Raw genomic sequence first — 23,978 nt, forward strand, 5'->3', positions numbered from 1 at the left:
GAAGCGGTTTCTGTTAGATCTCATGGTTTTTTATATTAAAGGAAAACTTAAGGCAAACAAACTTTGAACCCTTTTCCCCACCTGCTGAACTCTCACCCTTGCAGACTTTTAGGATTTCGTTTGAGACAATCCTCTCCACAACTGTATCAAATTTCAAACCTACACGATTTCTTTTTTTTCTGTTTTTCCACGTTAATCAGTAGGTCCACGTCTCATACAGTGTCTCTGTTGAAAGAACGTTAAGCTAAATCCAACTCAAAATTTTCTTTCTTCTTTGTCTGTTTTCTTCCTGTCTATTTGTCTATTTGTACTTTTCTGTCTACCTCTTCTGTCCTTTTGTTGATTTGTATGTTGTACTATGGTATATATTTTAATATCGACGTTCTCCGTTTATTGGACTATTGGTGTTATTCTCAAAGAGACAAATAGCCTGACTATTGACGTCTCCATTTAACTCTAATAAATCAATTAATCAATCAACCACTATTCTCGAACCCATATTCTTTATACTTTTCTCACTATTTTAAGGAGTAGTGTATGTGTGTGTTTGGTCCACGGATCAATTTTATGTACCGGGGTTTCGAAAGTATTACGATGGTTCGAATTTCACCTTAAAATATAGATATACGTTTCGTATAGTCCAGGTGCTTGAAATGTATGCTAAATTAGAACATACGCAGGAGCCACGGTGACTTAATAGTAGAGCGTTTACCTCTGGTGTATGGTGTCTTGGTATCGCAGCTCGTACCAAGTGAACTTTGTGGTAAACAAACACCGTGTGCGTGGGTATCCTCAGATTTCTCCTGTTTTCTCCCACTTTCTTCATTCCGCCATTTAATTCGTTTTTCATCATTGTCTCCATTAGCCTAGCCGGTATAATCTTGGGACGTAAACCTCAAAGATTTCTCTCTCTCTCTTTTTTTTTTTTACAAGGTATACACAAAAATCAACAAAAAGACAAAAGTAGACAGAAAGACAGACAAACATAAAAATAAAGAAACAAACAGAAAAGTGAAAAATAATAGATAAAAAAGACAAGACATAAAGAATCAGAAAGAGCACACGATCTCATATTCTTTACAGACAAACAAACCATTTTTCTTTGTCAAATTCTGTCAAATTTTGTTACATTTTTCTCTAAAACAGCGAAGCTATCTGAAAAGCCAAATCACTTTAGCCTTGTACGTTGTACGGAAATAACCTTGTTACTGATCCCTCGCCTCCATATCTTCCAAAATAGGTAGAAAATAACATCATTGAAACAGAGCATTCCCCCCCCCCCCATCAAACACAGCTTCCAATCTCACGCTCTTCTTACTCGTTGATTCATTCATAAGGTGCTTATGAAAAAGATCTTTCCATTATAATCCAATCAGCGCTAGAGCTTTCTTTTATATATATATATATATATATATATATATATATGAGATATACTCAAGATATAGCTTATTTCCCTTTGTTGCTTCTTTGTTTCAGTGCAAACTGTTTCCTGTCAACTTACACGTTAGTTCAGAAATGAAATCTGTTTACCATCAAAAAATTGAATAATCTAATTTGTTATCTTCCTGTTTTTCTTACTGATGTTTTGTCTACTTCCTATCTCTCAATTTATATCTGTATTTCTATTTCATCTTAGAAATGTGCGAAACGTTTCACCTAACCTACTGGAAGAAAAAATGAAGTCTTTTAAGTTTTACGCCATACGGTAATGCAGGCTAGGCTAAAGGGGACGGTGAGGATGAGAAATGAAAGAAATGGTGGAATGAAGAAAGTGAGATGAAACGGGAGAATGCAAAGAAAGTCCACGCAACCACGCACACGGTATTTGTTCACCACAAAGCTTACTTGTCGCGAGCTGGAATCGAACCAAGGACCACATGCACCAGATGTAAACGCTCTACCACTGAGCCACCACGAACCACACCTACAAAAAGAAGGATAATGTCATAGGGATTATTATTTTGCACTGAAAAAACTGTTGTCCGGACAACAGTTTATTGTACAAATATACAGGATCCTTATATTTACTACAGAAATCAGTAGGGTCTACGGAGCAAACATTACCTATATGCCGTTGCAGGATGTCTGACATCTAACAGTCATCCGTATGTTACGTACGTATACGTATGCTACATACGTCAGCTATTTGTCACATACTCCCATCTATATGTGAGATACTTACCGCTTAGATATATATATATATATATATACAGTTCTCTCGTCCGTGCGGAAAATACATTTATTCAGAACACTTATATAGAAAGTACTAATAAAATATACTATTTCACTTATACGTTAGCTGCATGTTAAGTCCAAAAACTACAGGATTTACACATGTAACCTTCGTTGTTACGTACGCCACATACGTCTGTTTTTTCTAAGTGTGTTTTGTTTTCCGCAATAAATGCTATTAAAAACACATTCTCGCATTCCCATGGTGGCCCCCCATGTTTGTAATCATGGGCTGCATCCCATGTAAAGGTATCTTGCAGTGACCACCATCTAGTGCACTTTGGTGCAATTTTTTTAAAATGTATGGTTTTTATATGGTTTAAATTTGAAGGTGCATTATTTCTCAATGCAGTTGGAGGAAGTCAAATAATAATAATAATAATAATAATAATAATAATAATAATAATAATAATAATAATAATAATAATAATAATAATAATAATAATAATAATAAGAAGAAGAAGAAGAAGAAGAAGAAGAATGTTGAAGGCATTTTAATATTTAACCAATAATTTGTTGTCATAATCTTAATCTATAGCTATAAGAAGCAGGTCCGCAACTAGAGTGGGGCTAAGGGGGCCTGGCCCCTCAGACTTCAATACAAAATGCCATCGTTAATAGGAAAAAACACAATTTAGATATTTGTAAGAGAATTTTTAATGACTTAGCCCCCCTAACTTATTCATGGCTCCCCAAACCTCTGTTGCTGGTTGCGTGCCTGGTACGAAGTACGGTAGTAAATAGCGAATAATCAAATTATATATAACTATTTTTCGTAATCTAGTAACGTAGGGATTGGATATTTGGTGGGAAAAGTACTGGAATTGGTGGGTGAAAAGGTGAAAAAAGCATCGTTTTGGGTACAGATTTGATGGACTGAAAACTATCTTAATTAATACACTGTTTCACAAGGGCCATATTTCTAAGACGACATTCTGTAATAGTTTATCACGTTGAGTTCAAATCTGAAATTAGAAATTCGCTATCAGGCATAGTGTTTCAGTAATACAGGGCGTTCATAAGTACATGACACATACTAAATATTAAAAATATTGACGGTATGTACGATATGTACACATATGTAGAACACGGCATATAGTGTGAAAAGGAAATTTCAAACGTAATTTCTGGCAACTCTATCAGGTTAACTTTTCAGAGGTTAACAAAATTTTCTACTAGTGTTTTTTTCTTCCAATGAATTCAATCTGATATTGACTTTCATTTTTGTGAGATTTAAGCTGACTGTTAATTCTACTTTATTAAAATCCAGAGCTTCATGAATGGGAAATCAAAGAAACATGACCCAGCATGTCGGAAGACTACTGCTGATGTATCAGTAAAGACAAGAGACACGCCTACTACAAATATCATATATATCAGTAACGTCTTAGTTACTGTTTCATTCTCAAAAACTTACTTTTTTTTTTGCAAAACGTGCGTCATGTACTTATGTAGCATCCTGTATTACTGAAAAAGTAACCCTGATAGCGAAAAAGTAACCCTGATTTCAGATTTGAATAAAACATCAGAAAATTGTAATTATACCACTTCACATAAAACACAATGGTCATATTTTTGTACCTAAATCTAAACGTCCAGATATTTGTCCGTTTGCAAAATACATCTTTAGTAATTAAGAACAGAAAAAAGTAAGTGAACAATATTTTCAGATGATTTTAAAATGAAACTTTGTATGTCTATATTGTATGTCTCTGAACCTTTCGTATAACTTTGTATATGACTGTATTAGTATACTAGATCTAGAACTGGAAATAACGAATGAATTAATTAAACTGTATGTGAATTGATAACTAACACGTGAAAAAAAAATACAAAATAAAATTTGAGTGGGTAGCTTCCACTTTTTTTTTTTTTAACTCTATATAGTTTTCTGTTTCCCATCGCTACCTTTGCTATCGATAAGATTTTTCTAACATTGACTCAATCTCTTTTATTTTACTAAAGAACATTTAGGGTTTTAGCTTGAGTGAAAATGGCAAAACTGCTCTTGTAGAGCAACCTGTAAAACAGAAAGCTATGTATAATAAATTGAGATCTTATTCTTTTTTGACTTGCAAGATATATTATTAGAAGGCCTTATGGTTGTACTTTCTCATAATTGTTGGGACGTATTTTAGGACCGTCTTATAAATGGAGTGGCCGAAATTGTATATTGCACATCTTTGAGGGTTTGTCAAGGGTATGAAAACGATGGAATAAATTTAGAACACTATCAAAACTAGGAAATTGAGGTTTGTTAGTGTGATGCATGACAGAGTGAACATATTCCACATTACATGAGAGCCTCCGCCCATTTTGGAAGGTGTGGTACTGGGTTTTTATTAATTCAGTGAAACGGAAACTTTACGATGCGATACTATTTTTGAAATAAGGTGATTTCGTAAAGACATTGGTATGGTAGTTTTTTTCTCTGCTTGTTTGGTTCCTGAACAAAATTATGATCATGAATTTACAATGATAAGTTTTTGTATATGTTCTAGACCTATGTGATCAAAATTCTTTAACAAAGAATAATGAAAACAATCATTTGCAGACTTTAAGAAATCATACTTTATTTTAAAAATAGTAGCGTATCGTAAAGTTCATATTTCACTGAATTAACTCAAATCCAGTATGGCACCTTCCAAAATGGCCGCAGAGGCTCTCATGTAATATAGAATATTTTCATTGTGTTCTGCATCACACCGAAAACCTCAATCACATATTTTTGGTAGTGCTCTAAATTTATTTAATCGTTTCTACACCCTGATATGCAACCAGCGATACACACCACTGTTTCAATTAATGAATGCATATGCTTCAGTAGAAGACAAAAAATTGCATAACATTTTGTGATTTCAGCAAACGTTTACGTGCATAATGATTTTTGTGTACACAAGTTCATCAATTAACACACTTTGTATCATACATTTAGCTGCATCCTTAAAAATTATGCATCTAAACGTTTTGCTGAAATCACAAAAGTTATGCATTTTTTTGTCTTCTACTGAAGCATATGCATTCATTAATTGAAACAGTGGTTTGTATCGCTGGTTGCAACTCGTCTGTGGTTCTCTGTGTTGTTAACTTTGATTTTCAATAATTTTAGAATGTCTTGATTGACCTAGAATTTGTTGATCCATTGATATATTGTATAATAAAATCCGTCTCTTCTAGTAGATAATTAAACTAAACTCTGACCTAATTAAATCAGTATAATAAATAAATAATAAATGATTATTAGTTATTAAAAGTGATTTACTTTGGCCAGATTTTAGTTTTGATTAACGTAAAGAAGTTTCAAAACTAGAATGAACGACATTCATATAGTAGGTCATTTATTTTATAACTTTTTCTATGCTATATGTATATCTGTATTCTTATACAATATTTTTTTTAATATAGGTTGAATATACAATATAATTAACAAAAGAACTTTTTTGAATTTTAGTTTGTGTATTATACAGCATTACTAAAATGATCCCTCTAATAAAACTATTATTGCCTCTATATTGATCATTTCTTTCATATTTGTTACAATGAAACATGCAATATGAAATGAGTTATTACATACAATATATATTTGTTTTAGATGATGACAGTTAACTTATGATCAATTACTACCCTTACTCTAAACAGAAAAATCTTACCTTTCTGATTTGATTGGATTCTCGGTTTAGCGTTCCTTTTAGTAGCGAGGTTATTTGATATGCCGACCTACATTTTAACATGGAATCCAAACCACATGAGCTCCCGCTGCGAATCGAAACCAGGTTTGGGTCTTCTTCACTGAAACCTGTAACTCTCTTCTGACACCTTGTGGTAAGGTTTATTTAATTTTCTTCTAATTTCACTTGAATGTTTGCACATGTTAGATACCAAAATTGACAATATTGAATTTTAAAACAAGCTTATAAGAAGCCGAATGATTTGTATGTATCAATGCATTGCGAAATATCAATATTTCTGCACAAGTTTCTGCACACATGAACATTTCCATTTATATTCATTCATATCGCCCCTGCATCCGTGAAACAATAGTGGTACATTCACATTATCATATCCCCCTGTAGCCTCCAGTGAATTTAAATCTGCCAATTTTGGTGGTATGGTAGCTCAGTGGTAGAGCGATCATCTCTGGTGCGTGGAGGTTTTGGTGTGATTCAAAGGCACATAAGTTTGTGGTGGATTATATCGTGTCCATGGGATGTATCAAGTACTCGCGTTTTCTCCAATAATCGTATTCCAGCATTTGTTAAATCATCATCTACCTTAATCATCCATTTCTGTTCGCCTAAATTGCGTAATCGTGCGAAAGATTTCATTTTTCATTTCAAATCTCTCAATTTGGCCTCCATATTCTTAATATGCACACAATATTCTGTAATATATATATATATATATATATATATATATATATATATATATATATATATATATATATATATATATATATATATATATATATATATGAAAGTGAACCGCAACGGTAACAAAATATCGTAGTAATGAGTTTTATCCAACAAGAATAAAAGGAACAGTCGTCTTGAGAATGAACGTATTTATTTTACGCTCTAATTCTTTGCACCTGTTAACATTGAATGAGGTAGGCACGCCAGCTAACCGCGACGATTACATCATCTGCAATGCATCCAGTGTTTCAGCGTGAAACAACACCATTCTTCATAATGAAACTTCGTTGAGATGGATTCTAATAAGCTGCCATCTAGCGAGCGGAAAAGGAACTTTTCGTATTTATGAGAGCTCTTTATACAGAGAGTCTTTGGGATTCTGTATTTCATTTTCAGCCTCCAGGGTGTCTTTTATGCGAGCAAGAAAAGTTGCTCCAATATGCAAATGCTTTCAATCCTTTAACTTCATAAGAAAAATATTCCTTACGGTTTCCTACAACTCTGGAAGTTTCCCCAGGGTATTTAAGGCATTAACAATGACTCTATAAACTACATCACGTTGAATTCATTCGTATTTAAAGTAAAGTTCTGTATAACTTAACATGTTGCCGTATATAAACGCCATCTTCAATTTCTAGTTTAAAGACATAGGACCTTATGCAGAGTCGTTTTGACGAATGATTAGCGTCATACTAAAGACCTGACTACTGCAGGAAACATACGTTAGTCGAACTCTTTAGTATAGCACTAATCACGCGTCAGAGGGACTCTGCATAAATCCAATAGTGTTTAAAGTCATGTTACATTTGTTTTCCATGCTAGTTTCTTGTGCAGATTAGTGTAGATTGTAAAATGTAGAAATATATACTTACGTATAGACTTAACTTACCACCTTTAATTTCCCCTAAACCGAGAATTTAAAACAAAAACAATTAACAATTATAATAACTGACTCAACTGACATTTGTGGGGCTACGATGACTCATGGGTAGAACGTTCACCTCTGGTACACGTGGTCCTTGGTTTGATCTCAGCTCGCGCCAAATGAACTTTGTGTTGGACAAACAACGTGTACGTGGGGTTTCTTGGTGTTCTCCCGTTTCCTCCCATTTTCTTTATTCCAACTTTTCATTATTTTCTTATTAGGACGATCTCCTTTAGCCTAGAAGCCATAATCGTGGGACGTAAAACTTTTCCTGAAACAGACAGATATAAATGCCAGTTGAAACGTAAAGATTTCAACTGACAGTTATATATGTCTGTTTCACGATATCTCTTTTAAACTATCCAATTTTAATGACGTTAACGAGCCCATATATGCCTTCCTCTAATCTTTTGAAGTAACACTTTGGTCCTTCTAAACAATACTTTTGTTTGGATAAAATTCATCACATGTTGAAACACCTCCGGTGCTTGGGGTCCATGGTTCGATCCCAGCTCGCGCCGTGTGGGCTTTGTGGTGTACAAACACCGTGCTCGTATGTTTTCTCAGGGTTCTTCCGTTTCCTCGCACTTTCTTCATTCCACCATTTTACTTATCTCTCATCATCACCGTCTCCTTTAGCCTAACCTGCATAACCGTGGGACATAAAACTTAAAGATTTCATTTCATTTTTTTCACATGTTGAAAGTTTACACTAGTGTTTCCTATGAGAGGAGACGAGATAAGAAGGTTCTATTTCTTGTCATTTCTCGATTCCCTGAGCCACTTTTCTCATGCCTACAAATTTATATACGAAAGGAATGCCCTGATTTTTCTCCTTAATATGATCTAACAGTTATCACAATCCTTCTGGCACGAGAAATTCACGAAGCATGTGATACAACAACATTTAAAACATTTATTATGATATATTGTGTAAAGACTTGCGTAAATGTTGATATGTTGATAAATTTTCTTCTTTGTGTTTGTAAACTACATTATCAACTTACATGTTTAACTCTGAAACAGTGTTTGAAATGTTGCGTTGCTCACGAGACTCCGTCTCAGGACCAACACTAGTTTACAAAACAATTTTTCAGTATAACTACGTAAAAGCTATTCAATTTTAATCTAACGTAATTTACATTTTGTTTTAGAGTATCCGGATTATTCCTATTGGCTGCTTTACAAATCGTTGTTTGTCGTAGGTGTTTATCGTTCCCCATCAGCACAAAGGCTGTAAAAGGTGTTGACCTATAGTAAAGGTGGAATCTCAACCACTGCAAAGCCTCCAGATTCGACAGGTCTCGAAGAGGACAGAAAGGAGTGAGCTTCCCAAATTTCGGAAATACTTTGCTTAAATAATTTGTCAAGAATACTATATTCTGTAATAATTTGCACAAAAATAACTCGAATTTGATGCAACATTGGGCATATTTCCTTACAGGATTCCCAAATGAATTGTTTGACATAGAAATATCTCAAGAATGTGAGGGCTGATTCTCCCTCAACCCCTGATATATATATATATATATATATATATATATATATATATATATATATATATATATATATATATATATACGTTTCAAGATAATTTACATTTAACCCTTAAGCAGGTGCGTCAATTTCCGTAACGTTAGCAGGTCCATACGTAAAATCATACCCCATATGTTTATTTTCGTGTAGGTTAGTAATCATATACAGAATCATTTTTAAAATACTAATGCAGTCATAGTATATCATATATAAACTATGTTAAGTAATACTATACTCAGGATTACCAACTAAATGAAGTTTATCTAGCTTTATATATTATGATGAATTTTTCTGATGCAGTGCCATTTTAACATCATTTAGTTGCACCTTACTGTTATAATACATATCACATTGCTTAATTATTAATTTCTATTGATATTAGTAATCCAGGTTCACCAGGTTATGGCATATGCTGATGATGTAAATTTAATAGGGGATGATAGGAGAACAGTAGAAATAAATGCAGAGATCTTATTAAACGCTTGCAGGGACATGGGTTTAGAAGTAAATGCAGAGAAAACTAAATACATGGAAGTGCGTCGGGACCGTAATACGGCAAAGTGTGGAGGCGTTAAAATATTAAATAATGCTTTTGATAAAGTGGATACTTTCAAATATTTAGGATCATTATTAACAGACGAAAATCATATTCACGATGAAATTAAATGTCGACTAAAAGCAGGGAATTCGTGTTACTATTCGGTTCAAAATCTCTTGTCGTCGCGAATTCTGTCGAGGAATTTGAAGCTTAAAATATATAAAACGATAATCATGCCTGTTGTTCTGTATGGTTGTGAAACATGGTCGCTTACTCTGAGGGAAGAACATAGACTGAAAGTATTTGAGAACAGGATCCTGAGAAGAATATTCGGACCCAAGAGGAACGAGAATGGGGAATGGCGGAAACTTCATAACGAGGAACTACATAGTTTATACGGTTTACCCAACATTGTTAGGGTCGTCAAGTCTAGGAAGCTTAGGTGGGCAGGTCATGTAGCTAGAATGGAAGAAAGTAGAAACGCTTTCAAAGTCTTGACTGGTAGACCCATAGGAAAACGACCATTAGGAAGACCTAGGCGCAGATGGGAGGACAATATTAAGATGGATCTCGCAGAAATAGGAATACAAAGTAGAAACTGGATGCAATTAGCTAAGGATAGAAGTCAGTGGAGAGCTTTTGTGAACGCGGCACTGAACCTCCGGGTTCCATAGGCCATAGAGTTAGTTAGTTAGTTAGTTAGTTAGTAATCCAGGATTGCCAACCACTTTGAATTTCTTGTAACTTTCGAATGAGTGACACTTTGTGTAATGCAATTATAATTCCAATTCGCATCTACTTGAAACAAACGAAGAATATTGTCCAGTCAAACACGTGTAAAACAGATTACCCTCCATTAGCTTACTTGTTAAAGAACAATGAACAAATACCTCAAATAGCAATTGAAATCCTAAATAAACAATGCTGCTACATTTCGAAAACTGACAGTGGGGTACGTTATGCCTCACGCGCCTGCTTAAGCGTTAAAAAATATTTGGGTTTGAAGAAATGTGAAGTGTTTGACCTTTCACGGTTTTCAATAATTATGTCTCCGTGGAGTTCAACTCAGTAAAAATTAAACCAAGGATTTACTTTATTTTAATTGAAGAAAAAAATCCAAAAATTTCATTCAAGATATCGGTTTTGGTAGAATATGAGAAATATGTTTCTGAGGCCTTCCAGTCATCTTCAATACACAATACTAAGAAGTGGTGTGGGGGAAGAGGGAATAATATCTTGCCAACAGTAATATAAGGCTATCCCACACATTCCTGAATATATAAAATTAAACTTGACATATCAACAATTGAATTGTTCCGATTAGATTAGTTGAACATGTGTTTCAGCAGTTTGAAGAGATTCTGTACCTGAAGAGATGAAGGGAGTTATTTTACGTAAGACTACAGTTTCCCATTATGTATTCACAAAATACAACATATAAGGATTTGCTTAAGTTGGAGATATGAAATTCGATTTGCAAACTCGTAACTAAATATAGGAAAATACGTTGTTTAAGTTTTCGATACATCCTGCTCCTAAATAGTGGAAAATGGTTGGAGATCTGTAATTTTAAAATTTTACCCCACTGCATTTATTCAGACAATGACTACTATAAGAATTCCGTAAGTTAAAGGTGTGAAATTCGGTATTTCATCTCTTAACTAAAAATAACACTAACTTGTTTTGTGTTGTTGGAAATTGGTTCTAATGGGTAAGGGGACTATTACTTAATTTTCTTGACATTCAAAACAACATTGTCTGACTCATCATAATGGGAAAATGTTGATTCGTTTAAAATGATATTCTACACAGTACTGTCGTTGAGCCAACAAAGTGACTGACTTTCATTAAAATGATTGTTCTAAGGCTAGAGGGGAATATTTAAAATATTTTCCCAAACGAAAGTTGGTCATGTATCCTTCACGTAAGGGTGATGAAACTTGGTACTTACTTCCTTCTTATTCCTTGCCGTTTATCGGAATTGCAGATCTAAGGAAAGAAAAGGTCATTTTGTGTATTTCTTTTCTCAGTATATAGAAATAGTATCAATGTTGCCTCTTTTATCATAATATCATAACAAGTAAATGGTTGCACCCTCTGAAATGCAACTTGAACATAGTAAGCACTTAAGTCGAGTTGAGATTTTATTTTTAGTTCACTTTGGTACAATACACATTGAAAGAGGAAACGAGGTTCAATTACTTAAAAATTGACAAATATTTAAAACATATTTATTATTGAACTAGGCTACATTGTATAATGACTTGCCTATCTTTAAATATTGATAAATTTTCTTCATTGTGTTTTTAAATCACTTTATCAATTCCCTGTACAAATAATAGGCATGACAACGATTTATTTTCTTATTTCCTTTTTCTTTGTTTCCTTCTTTTTTACACTTTTCTAACTGAGGAGTCCACGAAGAAATAATCTTCTTCTGGTACAACGTGTTGCTGTGTCAATTCTGGAAGCAGACACTGGAAGTTGTAAGAAACCGAATAGATTTTAAATTCATAAACTCAGTACCCGATATATATTTAAAAACTAAGCATTAGTAATTTCTTTCAGTATGCGCTAAATGTTATCAAATGTGTGTTGTATTGTTGCAAGTAGTGTATCTGTTCACATATGTCTTCTGCGATATGACTGGATTTATTTAGAATCGAATTCCTCTGATAGTCCTAATCTCAGAGCCTTTGCACTATAGATTCACACGACTATTAGAGAAGAAACACCTGTTTATTAGAATCACACTGGAGGCCTTATAAGATTATAATCTTAATACATACATTACTATACACGATTACTCCTGAACGAAAGTTTTCTTTTTTTTAATTCCATGTTTTCTGCAAGAGAGTGGAGTGATTGTCTCGACCGGATTTGTTAATGGAATCAGTCTGTTAACATCTCTACGAGTGACAACGACTATAATGGCACCTATCCATATCTCTTAACAAATAAATATTATTTTTACACCACGCTAATATGCAAATGTCAACAGATTTACGAGTTGCGGGTTACATAAACTTCTAGATGAAAATATTTAGATATGCTTAGCTTTTATTTTAAACTCAGCGATTTCGTTCATAAATGTACGTTTCTCCCAATCCTTCCTACGTTCCCTAGGGGAGCTTTTTTTCGTCCTACATTAAACTATAGCGTATTGGAGTAGGAATTAGATTTCTGGGCTTTCAGCATCTATGGCTATGTTAGATAGTCACGTATGAGGGATGCCGTTGTAATGGACCAGGTATTGGGTCGCTGTTCGGGCTGCCATTTATTTGTAACCGGTTCTTGGGTCACAATTCGGGTTGCCATTTATTTGGAATCGCCTGTTAGTATTCTGTCCTGCGTTGTCCTCCGTGGCCCTACCAATAAGTATTCTCCTGAGACCTGGACTTACCTGGGTAGGACGTTGAAGAACCTCTCCAAGAAGGGATTACAAAATTGTTTTCAAATTACTCCTCGGTCTCAATGATGAGATGAGGATTAGGCACCGAAATGTTCGGATGGCTCGTCTCGAAAACCTCACAGACGATCAAACTGTCATCCAGACCATAACGCACACAAATATCACGCACACACACAACGAAAACACATTGGGTTAAATGACACCTACTTATTTATTAGAATACTATTAAAAAGAAAAATAATGAAGAGAAATGATCACAACACTTAACACTGAATATATATGTTATCTTTATTACTAAAATCACATTTTGCCTTTTCAATGCACTGTAGCCCTTATCACTTTGATATATATTATAAGGTTGTAATTCAAATTTCACTATAAATGCTTTTCTCACACAACTAATGCGCTTGGGAATTAGCACTGGGGAAAATTTGCCGGGATAATCTCACGTAGTAATCTAGTTGCTACTCCAAACAGTCCTGAAGAGTCGAGACAAGTCTTCGGAAAATAACACAGTCTCCAAAGTGGAATGCTAATGTTGGAGGGCGCGTTTATAACTTTTTCGCGCACTAGGTATATGAACCTGGGACTTATTGATTGGGGCTAGCCGTAAGAAAACGTCCTTATGCTCCTTAGCATAATATTATACTTTAAGCTCGACGCGACGTGCGTGGTTTCAGCTTCAAAACTTGGACTCACACTCTCCAAACCAAGGGGTTCGAGATACGAACTGCAATAGTCCATTCGTCAATGTTGGCAGTTTATTCTGAAAACACTCAGGTTAAATCACCTGTAGATACATGCAAACAGAATACGGAAAAGAATTTATGTGAATCAGTCCACTGCCCACGACGCACAAGACATTGCGATAACTTGACTGTGGGAAAGAACAGATAACGAACTGCTAAAGCGCTGCGGCTGGTGCCATTCGGTCGCTTGAACACCTGGTCTACTCTGATCTGCTCTAATCTACTGCAATATTTCCATAAACGATTAAAGAAATCACTTAATTCAGTTCCAAATAACAGTAGAATACCGACTGTACATATTAATAAGTCAGGGAGAAATACTGAAAAGGTTCGTCGCTCACTGAAATGTTCTCACTACAAACCAATGTTTTAAATATATATATATGAAAAAACAATGAAGGACTTCTTTGTCCAGTTGTGTGGGAAGGAAATAATTCCCACGAAAGAACGCAGAATAAAGTATAAATCAGAAAAATAATCCTTGTCTTTATGACATATACAGAGCGTTCACAAATAATACTTCTATAACCTGGTGGCGGTTATACCGTCCCTCGACAATCACACTGTGCGGGGAAAGGAAAGGAAGAAAGAGTCCTACGATCTATATATTAGATACAAACCCAGCATTTGCCTGGTATTCATGAGAAAAACCCAGGAAAATATCACTCAGAATGGCTGGATAGAAAATGCTTTTATACTTTTTGCCCCCCGAGAATCGATCTCGAGAAGCCTCGCACAAAAGACTTGAGAGTTAACTACTCGCTACTTAGGGCCACTGCAGCATGTTGAAAATGATTATAGAAAAATGAAGTATAGTGAAGAACATTCTGAAAACACGAGGTAGCATGATTGGACACACTAGGAGACGTATAGGAAGCATGTTGGAATCTATGGAGGGAATTACAGAATGAAAAATATCTGCAAAACGCCAACCACATAACACAAGATATTAGGAAGAAAAGTTTCAAAGAAATAAACATTCTGGCTTATGATACAGAAGACTGGAAGGCTGTGTCAAACCATAATACAAGATAAAGGGAAGAAAAAGTACTTGAAAATAAAACATCTGTCTTAGAATAGGGAAGATTGGAAAGCTATGTCAAATAATAATAAAAGATAAAGGGAAGAAAAAGTATACGAAAATGAAACATCTGGCTCAGAATAGGGATGAATGGAAAGCTATGTCAAATAATAATACAAGATAAAGGGAAGAAAAAGTATATGTAAGTGGAAAGCCTGACTCAGGAAAGCGTAGAGTGGAAAGCTGCGTCAAATAATAATTCGAGATGTAGGGAAGAAAGATACACGGAATTGAAAAGTCTGGCTCAGAATATGGAAGAGTGGAAAACTGTGTCAGACAATAATACAAAATGTACGTAAGAAAAATATATGGAAATGAAAAGTCTATTTCAAAATAGGGAAGAGGGGAAAACGATGTGAAACATAACATGAAGATTCTTGGTCAACACCCTCAACGTCTGTGAGGTAATTCCTGACACCAAGATAAGGCAAAACATATAGATCAACCTGGTTGCACAAATTGTTCGGGATTATAGGTTGCCGAATAGATGAACAAATGAAGTTTGAAGGTCCAAGCTCCAAAACTATGGGACCTACTGTAGTCCAGTCAAAACTTCACTTAAAAACGAATATGTGCGCTATACAAAAATAGATGTTTTAGAATCCTAAGGTACTCACGAAACAATTTTTATAGGGGGAGTTTGGCTACGAGCATGCAATTTGAAGTACTCTCCAAACCACGTTGCGGAGATACCGCAGGATTCTGAAACTTGGATAATTGGATAGGGCACATAGTAGTTCCTACGTGAAGTCTTGACCCGACTACGGTAGGTCCCATAGTGTTGGACCTATTGGCTTTTAGATTTCATTTTTTCATGTTTTCGGCAGTCTGTAAGTCCGAAAGGAAGCATTTGTCAACCCAGTATGGTCTATACTTTTTGTCTTATCTTATTATGAGGAATCACTTCCTAAACGTTGTCGGTGTTGTTTTGAAACACCCTGTATATTGCAGTCTCAGAGTTACGTAAAATTGTTCAAACTTGTAAAATCGTTCAAGTACTCAACGGTCTACCAGAACCTAACATGTACTTTGTTCTTCAACGAATGAATTTCTAGTTGCAGAGTTAAGTTCTGAATAAAATTAAACCAGAATGATCTAAAATATCGTTAAACATTTTGTATATTATAACTTGCTGTTCTCTTCATAAAACTTTTCGTTGGGTAATGAAAGCAAGTGATCTTCCTATTATAGATATATACCTTGTGGAAAGACAAAGCTATACAGTTGCCAGAATATGTGGCTTTCATGTGGAGAAAGTTATCAGCCAAAGCATAAATATGGCCTTAAATCATGAAAAAACATTGTATAGTTTATCAAAGTGTATTGTGAACGGGAGTTTCTAAAGTTGGTTATTAGACGGCAAATAAAATATGGTGCTTCAAGAGAATAGAAGAAATGATTAGAAACAAGTAATGAAGTTGCTCAAGAGGTGAATAATGAATGGAGTACGTATATTGTTCGTCAAAGCGAACGTCGTATTATTAGCGTTGAAGCGAAACTTAGTTATCTGTGGTTTACTTATTGTTCAGTACATATATTCATCTCTCTTGAGTTCAAGTACGGTATTGGATTAAGTTTCTCTTGTTTCTTTTAATACTTTTGATCAGAGGAACTTTCAGAGCATAATGAACAGTTCACCATTTCTAATAGAAAGTTTAATTTCATTTTATATTTATGCATCAAATATGTTCAACCTATCACTATTTTGATCGTTAATTCTGTAGTCTTCCAGCTTTTGAGTTCTTTGGTATGTGGATAATATTGATATATATATAACAAGAAAGCTTTGTTTCATATTGTAAAGTACGGTAAACTTCCAAGCTATGAAAATTCAACAGCAAACTGGGAAGTAATGCATTTATATATCTTACAATGGAGGTATAAGTTTTGAAATTGGAATCTGTTCTTGTGCTACAGAATCCATATTTAAAAACTGTTTCTCGCTATTTTCATAATTCTTTTTCTTACTATGGTAAGCAATGTTCAAAGGGTAAATGGTACCATTTCTGGTTTGAGTAAACGGATAAGTGTGGACTTAAAGCTTATTTTTCAGACGCTAACGAGTATTACGAAGACTAGAAATAATAGGAATTGACGGTAACAGTCTACCACATCTAATTGCAGTAGAGAGATAAGATTAGGTATGGAGTCTATTCCAAGAAACCGCTTCTCACTACCTGTTACCACTTTGTTGAATAATGGTTACAGTTCCAGCTCCAGTTTGAATATGATAGAAGGCTAAGGAAGATCATAGACCTACTCTTGGGACACTGAATCGACTTCAAGAACCCGCATCTAAATATGCCTCACCGTTTACCTGTTGACAGACAGATGGATAGACGAATATAGACGTTGTATAAGATTTCCTATACATATTCATGGCATCATTTGGAAGTGTAGTACACTGGTAAACGCAGTAAAAGTTACCAACATTGCTAAGGTTATCAGGTCTAGAAGGCTCAGGTGGGTAGGTGATGTATCCCGAATGGAAGAAAGTACGACCGCTTTGAAAGTTTTGGTTGAGAATCCAATCGGAAAATATTTATTCGGAAGACCTAAGCACAGATGAAACGGTAATATGAAGATGGGTCTCACAGAAATAGGAGTAATAGGAGAAATAAGAGCGATCTTAACTATAAAATATCTTCAAAATAAGCAAAAGTGGACTTGAGTTCTTTGTTAACTGAGCACCTCTAAGTTGGATATGAATTAAGTTTGACAAGCTTCCAGAGCAAGCGCATATTTAATGATTTCTCTTTAAAGGAATGGTTTTATTTTAAAGATAAGGTAAGCTCAACTTCCTCCTCCTCCTCTGGCTAATTTCAATTTCATACAATATTCTCGATTTGTGGACTACAAAGGACGTATACATCACATTTCATGAAATTAAGGTGATATTAAGGGAAAAGTATTGAACTACTACATTTTTGAGACTTAGTGAGTTCAATGCTTGATTTAAAGTCAAATGACCGCCGCAAAATACCATTAAACAAAGCACATACTTGGTTGATAAAAGTTTGATAAGTTTTAGAAATAGTGCTGCTACATATATTTTTCTAAGAGTAGGTGAAGTCATCTCCATGACCTTTATTGTATATAGCTCAGTAAAGGGGGAAATATAACATTTAAATTAATACACACCCAAAATTTAATCAAAGACAAAGATTTTTGAAAAAAAAATATCTCGGAACGTGTTTCATAACATGAGATAGATTAGTGTTTTAATGTATAGCGTTCGAAATCTTGATAAGGAAGGTCTCCGATTCAGTTCCCTGAAGGAGAGAATCAGTGACTTATGCTGACCGACTTCTAATTTGAACTTAAGATCCATGTCTCAAATACTATCAGTTCTGAAGAGGAACGCTTAACTTTAATGTACAAATGGATAACAAACAGTGGACTAAATATTTCTAATAGTTTGAAGATTTCTACCGACAAATAGAAAGAAAAAATGAGCTTTCCATTCGTTTTTGCTGTAATTATTCTCTAATACTTTACCGATTTCAACCATTCTCTAATTTTAATTATTCTCTAATACTTTACCGATTTCAACCATTTGCTAATTTTAATTATTCTCTAATACTTGACTGATTTCAACAGATGAATGTAAACTGGGAAGGTTAACAGAAACATGTGCTACGTTTCATCAAAATCTAAGAAACTTTACAAAGGATAAAATAGAAAATTATTTTATCATCACATTTTCTATACTATATACCCAAAATTTGAACTTGGTGAGGAAAATGTATATCCTTAGATTACATCGATGTCAACTAGTAATCCATTGCAGTCTGTTCAAACAAGAGAGAAAATGACGAATTAATATTGAAGCACATTCAGAACATTCTATCTATGAATTATTTTTTGTGTACCGGTACATTATTCAGCTTGGAAGATGTGTCAATAGGTTTATTGCTGATGAAATCTCGATGTGTCTGATAGATGCCAACAACCCCTGTGGTATGGTGGAGAATTAAGGTCGATTTGAGACTTTGTGTAAACAAAAATAAAAGTAATAGATTCCAAAGAATGGAAACTGCGTTTAGTCTTCTCACATGACCTCCTTGCAATTACATATTTGTCCCGTTGTTTAATAATACCTAGAAGGCTTTCGCATAGAAAAATTTGTTACTATATCTGAATCATTAGGGTTTGTGTCATTGCATCATCACTTTAGAAAGAAATACATAATCACTCCAAGGAATTATTTTAGGAACCAATCAGGGAGAAATCACGAGTCGTTCAATTTAGTACAGAGTTCAACTGTTCTATTCTGGTCGGAAGCGGAAATTTGTTTTGGAACCCAAAATACACTCACTTTTCGAAACCGTAATTTGTCATGAATTATTGGTTTTACTGTTCGTAACGAAAGATTATGCGTCTTCGTTTTAGGAGAGGTTATGCAACTTTTGTAAATGATGAGGGTTTCAAACTGATTGTTATGGGTTAAAATCCACAGCGTCAGTGACGAGCATATGGCCACTTTCCACTACTCAAGTATGTTATTGCGGATTTGTGTTTATTACCATGTTGTGACTGAAACTTCTGTAACTTTGAGCTCGTTTTATACTTCCATTCATTAAAACTTTCATTACCACGTCCTGTTCCATGTACTTGTCCCCATGATTATCCGCCGTCTTCGATTTCAATCTAAACTTCGTAGCATAATCGCTTAAGCTCTCAACTTTGTTCGATTTCCGGTGGAAATACTTTTCGAAAATATCAGCTACCCTTAGTGAAGTTTTTCCTGGGTTTTCCACATTCACACCAGGCAAATGCCGGAATGGTTCCTAACATAGTCTAATAGTTCCAGGCATCTTCCTTCCTTCCAGAGACGTACACCGGGGGTGGGTCCTGGATGTCCGGAAATTTCGACTTTTGTGTAAATTTAGCCTAATTTTGGGGGTAATTTTGGAATTTTAATATAAAATACCCTCATATTATGTTTGAATCCCTACCGAAATAAATTCCTGCGTACGCTACTGCTTCCTTCCCCATTCCTTTCTTCCTCTCCGATTCCCCAAACAGTGTGATGGCCGAGGTACGTCATCCCTCATGTGTAGCTTGCTAAAATGGCCATAGATGCCGAAAGCCCAGAAATATAATTGCTAATTCCCAATACTGATTCTGAATCTGTAAGAAAAAATGTTCCGGACTTGCATGAATGTCTTTTGTACATTTCAGGTATTCAAACTGCATTAAAGAGTACAGAAGGTGGCAATACTTCAGTATTTATACATAATGAAGCATAAAAGATATTATATATGGTGGACAATAATAAAGTATCTTTCTAACATACATACATCAAACACCACATACACACCTATATATAGTATGGCGCTGAATTCGTTGAACAAAAGCAGAGGAGTGATTCCTGAGAGTAAAACAAACAAAAAAGTTCCAATAAACATAGGGCAAAAAAGACCATCGTTTACGTATTATAGGCTGCCGAAAACATGAAAAAAATAATTCTCAAGGTCCATAGCTCCAAAACTATTGGACATACTGTAGTCGGGTCAACACTTCACTTAGGGACTAGTATGTGCTCTATCCAAAGATACATGTTTTAGAATCCTAAGGTACGCACGCACAATTTTTATGGAGGTAGTTGGAGAGTACTTTATATCATAGGCCCGTAGTCAAACTTCCTCTATAAAAATTGTTGTGGGAGCACCTCAGGATTCAGAAACACGCGTTTTTGCATAGGGCACATATAGGTCCTAAGTGAAGTCTTCACCCGACCAAGATAGGTCCCATAGTTTTGGAGCATTAAAATTCATTTTTTCATGATTTCGGCAACCTATAACACGTAAATGATGGGGTTTTTACCCTATGTTTATTGAAACTTTTTTGTTTGTTTACTCTCAGGAATCACTCCTCTCCTTTTGTACAACGAATTTAGCGCCATACTATATATATGTCGGACATTGACATTGGGACTGTAATATTTATCAACCTTATACTATAACCAATAAAGAGATTTGTAAATATAAAAAATAAATATTGTATACACCAGAAATTGTGGTATTTAGCAATTTCCTTCAAAATCCAACACTTTCTACTTGCACAAGAAGATTAAGAGAAACACGTATATTATTCATCTTTGTTGACGTTTCTGATAACTCAATAGTTGGCATCAAAGACTTTGAGTTATTGCAAAGAGAACTTTCAATAAGTCACTCACAGGCAATTGCAGAAAACGTATAAGAAGACGAGGTTAGCGATTTGCCTCCAGCAATTTCGATAATCTAATTTTATAAAGGTAATTGTTCTATAAAGCTGTAATCAGATCACACTGGCATCAGAAAGAGCAGCGTAAAGCGAAAAAGGCGCCTTCAAGGGTAAACAAGGATTTAGTGTCTACTGCAAGTTCCGAAAAATCAAAGATTATGGGCTATATATACAGTTTTGTGCATATTTGCACTGAATACGAAATGAAAATAAAGATTAGAAAGACGAAAGTAAACGTGTTTGAAATAAGTGGTCTGTATCGAAGTAGGATGTGATAAAGCACAAAAGGCAATTATTGTGTTTAGTAGGTATATTAGTAACGACGACATAAATGAAATTGTGAAATAAAACAAGAATTGCCATCATCATAATAGGTATTCCGGCATTATTGGCAGGTTACTTGCTGCAATTGAGAAGCTTCCATGCTCCGCGGTTTTCCGCTAGTCTCTTTGTCGCTAGCCTCTTTTTCGGTAACCACGTACGATTTCTGTTTTGATACCATCCAACAATTGTAGTCTCCTTCCTCCCTTTCCTCTCTGTGATGCTAGCATACCTTCTCGCACGACCCTTATGATACAGTTCCTTCTTATCCAATGTTCCAAACAGTTTCTCTCCCTCTTCTTAATAATATCTAAAATTGTTCTTTTCATTCTACCATTTCTAAGACCCTGTCATTCATTTTCCGCACGACCCAGCTAATTCTCTCTATTTTTGTACACACCCACATTTTGTAAGTTTTCAGTCGTTTTTCATCACTTTTGCATAATATCCATGTTTCTGATTTATACAGTGCAGTACTCTACATGAAGCACATTATGAGTCATTTTCTCAACTCTTTATTTCAAGGTGCCACAAAATAATATTTTCTTCCTCCTAAACGCTTCTTTCGCTATTCGTATTCTTGTTTTTATTTCACTTTCACATTTTATTTCATTATTAATAGTACTACACAGGTATTGGAAACTAGTCATGTATTTCTTTCTTCCCTCCTAATTTTATATTTGATACCGACCCTTTCCTTCCAAGACAAAAAATTGAAATGTGCATTTCGTCAGTTCATCAATAGCTAGTAAACAATAAAATGTCTTATCAAGCATTCCGTGTTCAATACTTACTTTACGAAGCAGAAAGAAATCCTGTATGCAAACATATGAAAAACAATTAGACATTAGAAATATGAGTATGGAAAAGAACTGAGTAAACCAGCTGGTAGAAAAGGAAGCTAATCAAAATAATAAGGAAAAGGCAGCACGTGTAATTCAAGAAATAGTTATAAATATGAAGTGATTATAAATATGAAGTGACATTGAATATGAGAGAACTGTACCCCAGGAATGTGTAATGAGATTTGAAGGAAGTAAAAACAAGGAGAGGCGAAAGAGGCTTCAATTGATAAACTATATGGAAACAGATAAATGATATATCAAGGCGAAGAAGTTGCTGGATTGATATTATCAGACTGTTTGTCGCAGAATGTTTATGATGATGATAATACATTTGCAAAGAAAAAGACATTTCAATGACATCTTGATTTGTGCACGTATCGATTTCTTTAAAAATATCCATCTACAGCAACGAATTAAATTTAAATAGCAGCATAAACTATCGGAAACATAGTTGAGTTGGTCATTCCAGAATACAAGTATGACGTGACCATTACCTGCGTAGTATAATATTCTATTCTCTGGATCACATACAAGACAATGAAAATTATATGAATATTGTTAACGGCCATTCCACACTGTGGTAGAAGTGGCTATGTCAAGCGAAGTCTTAGCTTCTAGCAGTTGTTGGTAATGTGGCAAAAGAAGGTTTCAATATTTCCAACGTTTCGTATTCTTCAAAGAAAGAACGATGAAGAGAGAGTCTTGGAGGCTGCATAGTTAAGCTCAAATTGTACTATTAATAAAACTGAGTCTGCTTTGAGGTCTTGGAGTCATTTTGCAGAATACAGGAAGTGCATTGAGTACGCTGATACACAAGTAAGACCACGCAGTTTGCGATGACATTGGCTTATGAATACATTCCGAGAAATCCACAAAAGGATCACATGGCGACGGCATCATCGATTAAGATCAATGTTGCGTACCGTATATAGTGTCCGCTAGCACCAGCTGGAACTGTTCTTTCAACGTAGGATAACGATTAATAGTGCCTCTCGGTAACCTTTATTCACACCAATTGTCCATTCCGTCTCAAATCCGTTCAGGAAAGAAGAATTAGAATTATAAATTGCTCAGATCATAATTAGTGTTAGCAACCAGTTTGGTCTAGGTGTTTGTGATAGCAGCTGCTGTGTCTATAGCTTCCATGCACTTAAGACAGTGACACAGAAAGTAAAAGTTATACATGACGTGGGAACTAGAACAGACGATGACAAATTGCCTCTGGTGTTCTGCAGAAACTTTGACGAAGTACGCCAGCAAGTAGATTAAGCGTTTGACATTGTATCTCAGGATGACATCAGGATCCAAGGGCGATCATTTTCCTGCAAAAAATGCCTACATTGCTGCTCGAGGATGATATACTACATGCGAAATTGTTTTCGACACATACTGTACATTACGGTCTAACAATTACTGAGTTAGGAAGTCATTCGGTTTAGCGCAGAGAGGTCTTTAGATATTTTCAACTAGATTATGGTGTATTACAAACAAACATGGTAACGGATGACAGGTAACAATAATAAACAACTTTGTTAAACACGAAATGGACGGTATACGCGTTACATGAACACACTTATATAAATATATGCTTTAACCATTTACTAACAAATTTAAAAGGGATTATAATTTACGCAAATAGAAGCACATTAGCAATATTAAAACGTATAAAAATGCGTATAACCATTTACAAAATCAT

Source organism: Thermobia domestica, chromosome 10 (genome assembly GCF_964235325.1).
Source record: "Thermobia domestica chromosome 10, izTheDome1.hap1.1, whole genome shotgun sequence".
NCBI lineage: Eukaryota > Metazoa > Arthropoda > Insecta > Zygentoma > Lepismatidae > Thermobia > Thermobia domestica.